This window comes from Nicotiana tomentosiformis, chromosome 8 (assembly GCF_000390325.3).
Source record: "Nicotiana tomentosiformis chromosome 8, ASM39032v3, whole genome shotgun sequence".
NCBI classification, from domain to species: Eukaryota; Viridiplantae; Streptophyta; class Magnoliopsida; order Solanales; family Solanaceae; genus Nicotiana; species Nicotiana tomentosiformis.
Window position 1 is genome coordinate 63599455 of NC_090819.1, and position 7086 is coordinate 63606540.

General features: G+C 36.9%; 1 long non-coding RNA gene across 2 annotated transcripts; it reads left to right on the forward strand.

Moving 5' to 3' along the window:
- The first annotated feature begins 2114 nt into the window (after window positions 1–2114).
- LOC104084767 (uncharacterized) lies at window positions 2115–6482 on the forward strand. 2 transcript variants are annotated; one of them, XR_683669.4, is made up of 4 exons: window positions 2115–2280; window positions 2374–2494; window positions 5191–5627; window positions 5753–6482. It is a non-coding gene; the product is annotated as an uncharacterized lncRNA (long non-coding RNA). The 2 variants fall into 2 exon arrangements; XR_683670.4 differs by having other exon boundaries at window positions 2145–2280; window positions 2377–2494.
- The last annotated feature ends 604 nt before the right edge of the window (window positions 6483–7086 follow it).

Below are 7086 nucleotides of genomic sequence, written 5' to 3' on the forward strand. Positions count from 1 at the left end.
GTGCCATTCTAGAGAGCTCCTACTGTCCACCGACTATTCAAGGCCCTTCCAGCGGGTATTCAGGTCCCAGGGTCAGACTCAGGGTCAGTCATCTTCCGCACCAAGAGATTGCTATGAGTATGGGGAGCAAGGTCACATGAGAAGATCTTTCCCCAGGTTTCAGGGCAAGGCAGTGCAGCTGAGCCATCAGCCCATGATTACCGCACCAGCCGTCCGGCCTGCCAAAGGAAGCGGGCAGGTTGGTAGGGCTCGCCTTAGAGGTGGAGGCCAGGCAGGTGGCGCTCCAGCTAGGTTCTATGCTTTTCCAGCCAGATCAGATATAGTAGCCTCAAATGCTGCGATCATAGGTATTATTTCTATCTGCAGTAGGGATGCTTCAGTATTATTTGATCCAGGGTCTATATATTCATATGTTTATTCTCTATTTGCTCATTTTTTGGATATCTCTCGTGAGTCCTTGGGTGCTCCTATATATGTGTCCATGCCTGTGGGCGATTCTGTTATTGTGGATTGGGTCTACTGATCCTGTATTATTACTTTCTGTGGTTATGAGACCAGAGCGGATCTTCTGTTGCTCGACATAACCGACTTTGCATTCATCCTGGGCATTGATTTGTTGTCTCCGTATCATGCCATTGTTTATTTTCATGCCAAGACTGTTACCTTGGCGATGCCAGCGTTGCCTAGATTGGAGTGGAGGGGTTCGTTCATCAGTGTATCTAGTCGGGTTATCTTTTTCTTGAAGGCTCGACACATGGTCTAGAATGGTTGTTTGGCTTATCTTGCTTATGTTCTGGATATTGCTTTAGAGACTCCTACGATTGATTCAGTGCCCGTGGTGCGGAAGTTCTTCGATGTGTTTCTTTTTGATTTACCAGACATGCCACTATATCGTGATATCGATTTTAGTATTGATTTGGCGCCAGGTACCCAGCCTATCTCTATTCCACCGTATCGCATGACTCCAAAAGAGTTGAAAGAGTTGAAGGAGTAGCTTGAGGAGTTGCTATGAAAGGGGTTCGTCAAGCTGAGTATGTCGCCTTGGGGTGCACCAATGTTATTTGTCAAAATAAAGGATAGGAGTATGTGGATGTGCATTGATTACCACCAGATGAATAAATTACCATTAAGAACAAGTACCCGTTGCCGCGTATTGATGATTTATTTAACCAGTTGCAGAGTGCCAGGGTGTTCTCTAATATCTACGTGAGATCTGGGTATCATCAGCTGAAGATTTGTGCTTCGGTTGTTCCGAAGACGGCGTTCCGGACTAGGTATGGCCACTATGAGTTTTTAGTGATGTCTTTCGGCTTCACCAATGCCCCGACGACATTTATGGATTTGATGAATCGGGTGTTCAGACCATATCTTGACTAATTCATCATTGTCTTCATTGATGACATATTGATCTACTCGCGTAGTATGGAGGAGCACAAGCATCATTTGAGAGTTGTGCTTCAGACCTTGCGGGAACAGAAGCTATATGCTAAGTTCTCCAAGTGCGAGTTCTGATTAGATTCTGTGGCATTCTTGAGGCATGTTGTAGCTGGTGAGGGTATTAAGGTGGACCCCAGAAAGATCGAGGCAATCCAGAGTTGGCCTCATCCTACCCCAACGATCGAGATCAAGAGTTTCTTGGGATTAGCAGGTTATTATCATTGGTTTGTAGAGGACTTCTCATATATTGCATCACCTTTGACTCGATTGACCCAAAAGGGTGCTCTGTTCCGCACTAATAGAAAATGGACCTATAGCAACGGTTATATAACCGTTACTACAGACAGTCTATAACAACGATTATAACCGTCCCAATATGGTATAAGACCAACCGGCACACTTTTGCAAGCAAACCGTTACATTAGTGAAGTAACCGTCGCCATAGGATATTCTATTGCGACAGTTGTTTTAACCGTAACAATAGTACTACCTGGGACCACGGTTCTTTGCAAAATGGGTATATGGAGACGGTTCAGTTTTCCTCCTAACTTTATCCACTTTTATTTTTATTTTTGTTTTTTCCCTCGTCCTTATTTCACTAAACCCTAGACTTTTTAAAAAAATTTCTAATAGCAAAAGAAATAGAGGTATTGCCTCACTCAGATAAAATATTTCCTAGAACACATCGAAGAAGAACTTTTCTATCTACTGGAACCCATCGAAAATACTCTCTGGACATATCAAAGAATACTCCCCCTTAGAGAAATCCAAGCAAATCTGATGATACCCAATCCCTAGGTGCCGGAGAAGGAGAAGACTCTTAATTTTGTCTTAGCTGCAAAGGTAATATTTATGCAAATGTCCAAAGACTCTTAATTTTTTCTGCAGATTTACGGTAAGATACACTGATTACCTTTGTGTTTTTGATAAAATTAGTAGGTGAAGAGATTTTGGTAGTAGTAGGGGATGGAGAAGCTGCAATTTTGGTGCGATAAGTGCAAACACTTTATCTCCTCATCGTAAAGTTATCATTGAAAAAGCAAAATTCTTATCAAAGGTTAGTACTGTTGTCCGCTTTTCTAAGTAGAGACACTAGAAAATTTCTTCATTTTTCATTTAGTAAATGTATTGAAATGGTTTGGATCCAAATATAAATTTGAATGATTTACTGTAGTTTTATTTTGGATTTTTTATGGGTTTCTTCTTGCTTGTTCAATTTTATGCCTCTAAATAGTAATAGAATTGCTGGGTTAATACCTAATTTATATATATTCCTATGTGGTAAAAGGATTTTGGATGCCTAATTACTGTTCAGATTTTTTAATGGCTGAGATGTATTGTTAAAAAAGACCATTTCTGCATTCTTCTCATGTGGAGATGTATGAATATTTTCCTCCAGGCATTCTTAATCTGAAGTGTATGGACATCAGCTAGAAGTATATAGTCTAAACTGCATACAAAGAATCAAGAAGAGTGTCACCGGTAAAAGGAGGAGGGGTGAATTTCATTATCATCTCAAAGGATTATCTTAAGTACCTTTCAAGAAAAAAGGATTATCAAAATACCAAAAGATGCTAGCTCTAGAATCAGGGAACTGTGTGCACTTAACTGAAGTGCTATGCATTTGAAAAAACAGACAATAAAAATCAAATTGGAAGTAATAGTTTATGACACGTTGTGTTAGAGCAAATTAATTAAAAGATAGTTATTTGCTATAAATAATTATGCTTTTTCCATCTCCATTTCTCTTCCAAGTCTTGCAAAATTTTAAATGAGTTGTATCCAGTCTATAGACATCTCCATTTCTCTTCCAAGTTACTTGCATAATCCTTTGTTGTCTTAATTTTTCAGAAATTCGATCTTCAATTCTGTGACTAGTAATGTGCCTATTGAACTTTTTCCTCCCCCTGTCATAGAACAAGCCCAATGTCCTCAAATAGATCCACAACAAGATTTTAATTTAACCACTGAAATTAAAGGAACTAAGATTTAGATTATTGTACAATATCTTGTACTAATATTTTATGTGTTAAGTTAGTAACTTTTTATTTATTTTAAACAATATAAAGATGCCTTAAGCTTGTAATACCCCAATTTGGTATATGTAATGTAGGTAAGCTGTAGATTCCAGTCACTATAGATGTCTCTAGATCCTTTTGTTGCATATTGAATTTGGAGTTTTATTAAAATAAATGTCGAACTCTAAATAATTCAAAATGTAGAATAGGGTTTTTTAAGTCCAAATATTTGTTGAGTGATTATAACATACTAATTGTCTTTAAGTCTAAACCAAAGGGATTTCCTGGTTCTTATAGTCTTCAACCATCTTATAATTTGACACTTGACAGATTAAAATTTTTTGAGTATCTGCATCATATGTATTGTGCTTAGACAGAAATATCTACATCTTAGGACTTTTAAAATAAGAATTTACTTGGACATCACATGTATTGTGGCTCAGTAGACGGTTCAGAGAAATATATTAAAAGGTAGAGTAAAACTTAAATGAAGGTCGTTGTTAAAGAAGTATGTCTCTGAGTCTTCAAATCAGAAATATAGTAGTACAACACCTTTCTCTTATTCTTTCTAAAAGCAGTATGCTATATTTGTTTTGGTAATAATAATATAGTATCGAGGTATAACTTTGCTTAGCTTGAATATTAATTTTGGTGATTTGACTATATTACATAGGATATCTATGGATAATGGTGATAAAAGTTGCATAAATCTCCTAAGATGGACAGATGAGTATATCCGTGGAATAAATGATTTTCTTGCTAACTTTGCACGAAAAGATTCTTATGCCAGTTTTTATGTAACTAGGCAAAAAAGAAAGAAATCGCTGATACTTTGGATACTCTATCAAGTAAGGACATATTTCTTGCAAATAGTGATTGTAAAAGACATTGCGTACAATAAGTATCATTGAAGCATGCTTGACAAAAATGTTAATTTAAATGAGGATTCTTAGCACCAAAAACACGAGGTCTTCCCAAGTTCTGCTTTATTTCTCTGCCCCCAAAATTTACATCTTTTAAGCAAACTTTTATCACATGGAAGGCACACTTATTTCTTCTCTCAATTTTATCCTTGCCGACATGATTCACAGTAGAAGAATTTCAGCCATTTTTTATCAACAAAGGTTTTCCTTTAATCTTTAGAATGTCTACAATCTCGATACTAATTTGACTCTACTACACAACATATATGTATTGCTTTGTTTTTGTTGTTTTAGCATGTGGTATCCATATCTTTATGTATTGCTCTGGTATCGTGCCTGAAAATGAACTCATATGTCCCTGTAGTTCATCTAAAAGTTTACTAGAGTCAGACTGCTTCTTTGTTTTGAAAGAGTGAAATATGTGGTTTCCATCAATGTTCTGCCATGTACATTTCCCATCAATGTTCTGCCATGTACATGGTTACCGTCGAAAAAATATTCATGTCATTTAAGTTGGATTTAGATCCAACTACTTAGAAGAAATGGACAACACAAGCCTGTCTTGTGTATTCTCTTTATGCACAAAAAGCTTTAGAAGTTTCAATATCGACGTTTCATGTCATTTATCCATTTTAATTTTGATGTTTCATTTCTTCCATTTTGTTCATGAAGATGATAGGAAAACAATGAGTAATTAGCTGATGTCCATTATCACATGCTTACTCCTTTCGATACTCTACTAAGTTTATTTGTTCTTAATTATTAACTCAATTTTATTTACTTAACTCTTTTCTCTTGCATTTGGTTTGTAGGCTGAAATGGAGAGAATACAATTAACTCAAGAAACTGAAGATGACAGTGATTCAGTTGACGCATTTGCGTCATAGGACCTGAGCACCCAAGTCGCGTAAGATTGTATGGTCGAGGGGTTACAAAGACTGTCTTAAAAAAGAAAATGGAAGATGTTGGATCCTCTGTAGATGCTACTGATGCGAGGATGCAACAAAAAAATGGAGGAAATGGAAGAGAGTGCAACAAGGTATGCAGAAAAATTTCAACGCACAGAAAGATGCTATGGAACAAGAAATTACAATGAACGTCGTTGCACAACTTCAATGTCTGAACCCAGATTTGCGACTTGATCCTAACATGCTAATGTTCAGTGCTCGTGCACCTGGAGAAGCTTCCTCTGCACAACAAGCTCCTATTCAACTAATCAATCGTCCATTTGCTGGCAGTAACAATCAAGGTCAGTCCGTACCAAATGTTACACCTCTTCTCTTTCTTCTTCTCCTCCTCTTTCTTGTTCTTCTTCTCTTTTTTTTTACTTTGCCAACGGCACTGTCGCTGCATAATTTTGTGGTTGTCTTGCAGATGCCTTGCCGGTACTTTATCGTTTTTATGGGAGTTTTGGTTGTGTTTTAGAGCTGTTTCGGGGCTAGATGTGGTTCACGATGGTTTTCAGCTGGATTATTGGTTGTGTTTTGGTGTGTTTTTGGGCTGGTTTGGGAAGGAGAGATGGCAGCTGTTTTGCTGCGCTTTTGAGCAGCTTTTCAGCCGCATTTTTGGAGGTTTCTGCTGATATTTTTATGAAGTTTCTAAGTTATTTTTGGGTGGTTTATGGGAGGTTTATATGGCTGTTTTGGTTGTGTTTTATGGGAGTTTTGATTGTGTTTTATGGGAATTTTGGTTGTGTTTTATGGGAATTTTGGTTGTGTTTTGGAGCTGTTTCGGCGTCTATTCTAGATGGGGTTCATGATGTTTTTAGCTGGGTTCTCGGCTGTGTTTTGGTGTGTTTTTGGGCTAGTTTAGGAAGGAGAATTGCAGTTATTTTGCTGCGCTTTTGAGCAGCTTTTCAGCTACATTTTTGGAGGTTTCTACTGATTAATGAGAGGTTAAGGGATGTTGCAAAATATATTGTTATGCTTTTTAGTTTTACATGTCTATATTGGGTGAAATGCCTATGTACTCCCTGTGAAGACAGTTGATAGAAATATTCTAGGAATGTTTGTTATCAGCATTTTGTAACTTTCTTTAACTTTTAAAATGTAAAACTTATGTCAAGATATTTTACTTTAATGGATATTATTAGGTTGTTGGACAATTTGGATTATGAATTATTTCATTCTGATATTTATATAAATTTTACTGTTTTACGATTTATTTACAATAATGGCTATATTTTTGTTTGAATAAAACTATTATTATAGTCTACCAGAACCGTTGCAGTAGATATCATATGGCGTTCCAATAGAAAATGTAAACCGTTGCAACAGGGATACAAACCATCCAAATATGTTCTACAAACCGTTGCAATAGGTAGTTCAAACTGACGCAATAGCTATTTCTTGATTATCGTAGTCCAAACATATCCGTAGCAATAGATAAAAAACAGTTGCAATAGCTTAAAAAAATCGTTGTCATGTCAATAAATAACCGTAACAATAGCTTATATAACCTTTGCGTTAAATGATATGGTAACAGTTATCGACCGTTGCATTAAATGTTATGGTAACGGATTTCAACCGTTGCAGTTGGAAAGAATAATCGTTCCAATAAGGAGAAAAAAAACTGTTACGATAGACGACACTATAGCCAGGGTTATGTGAACCGTTACAAGAACCATTCCTTTAGCTCTATTGGCATGAGGGCTGATGGAACGGGCCCTAAACCGTTGCAATGGCTCTATGGCAACGGTTTACCTATCT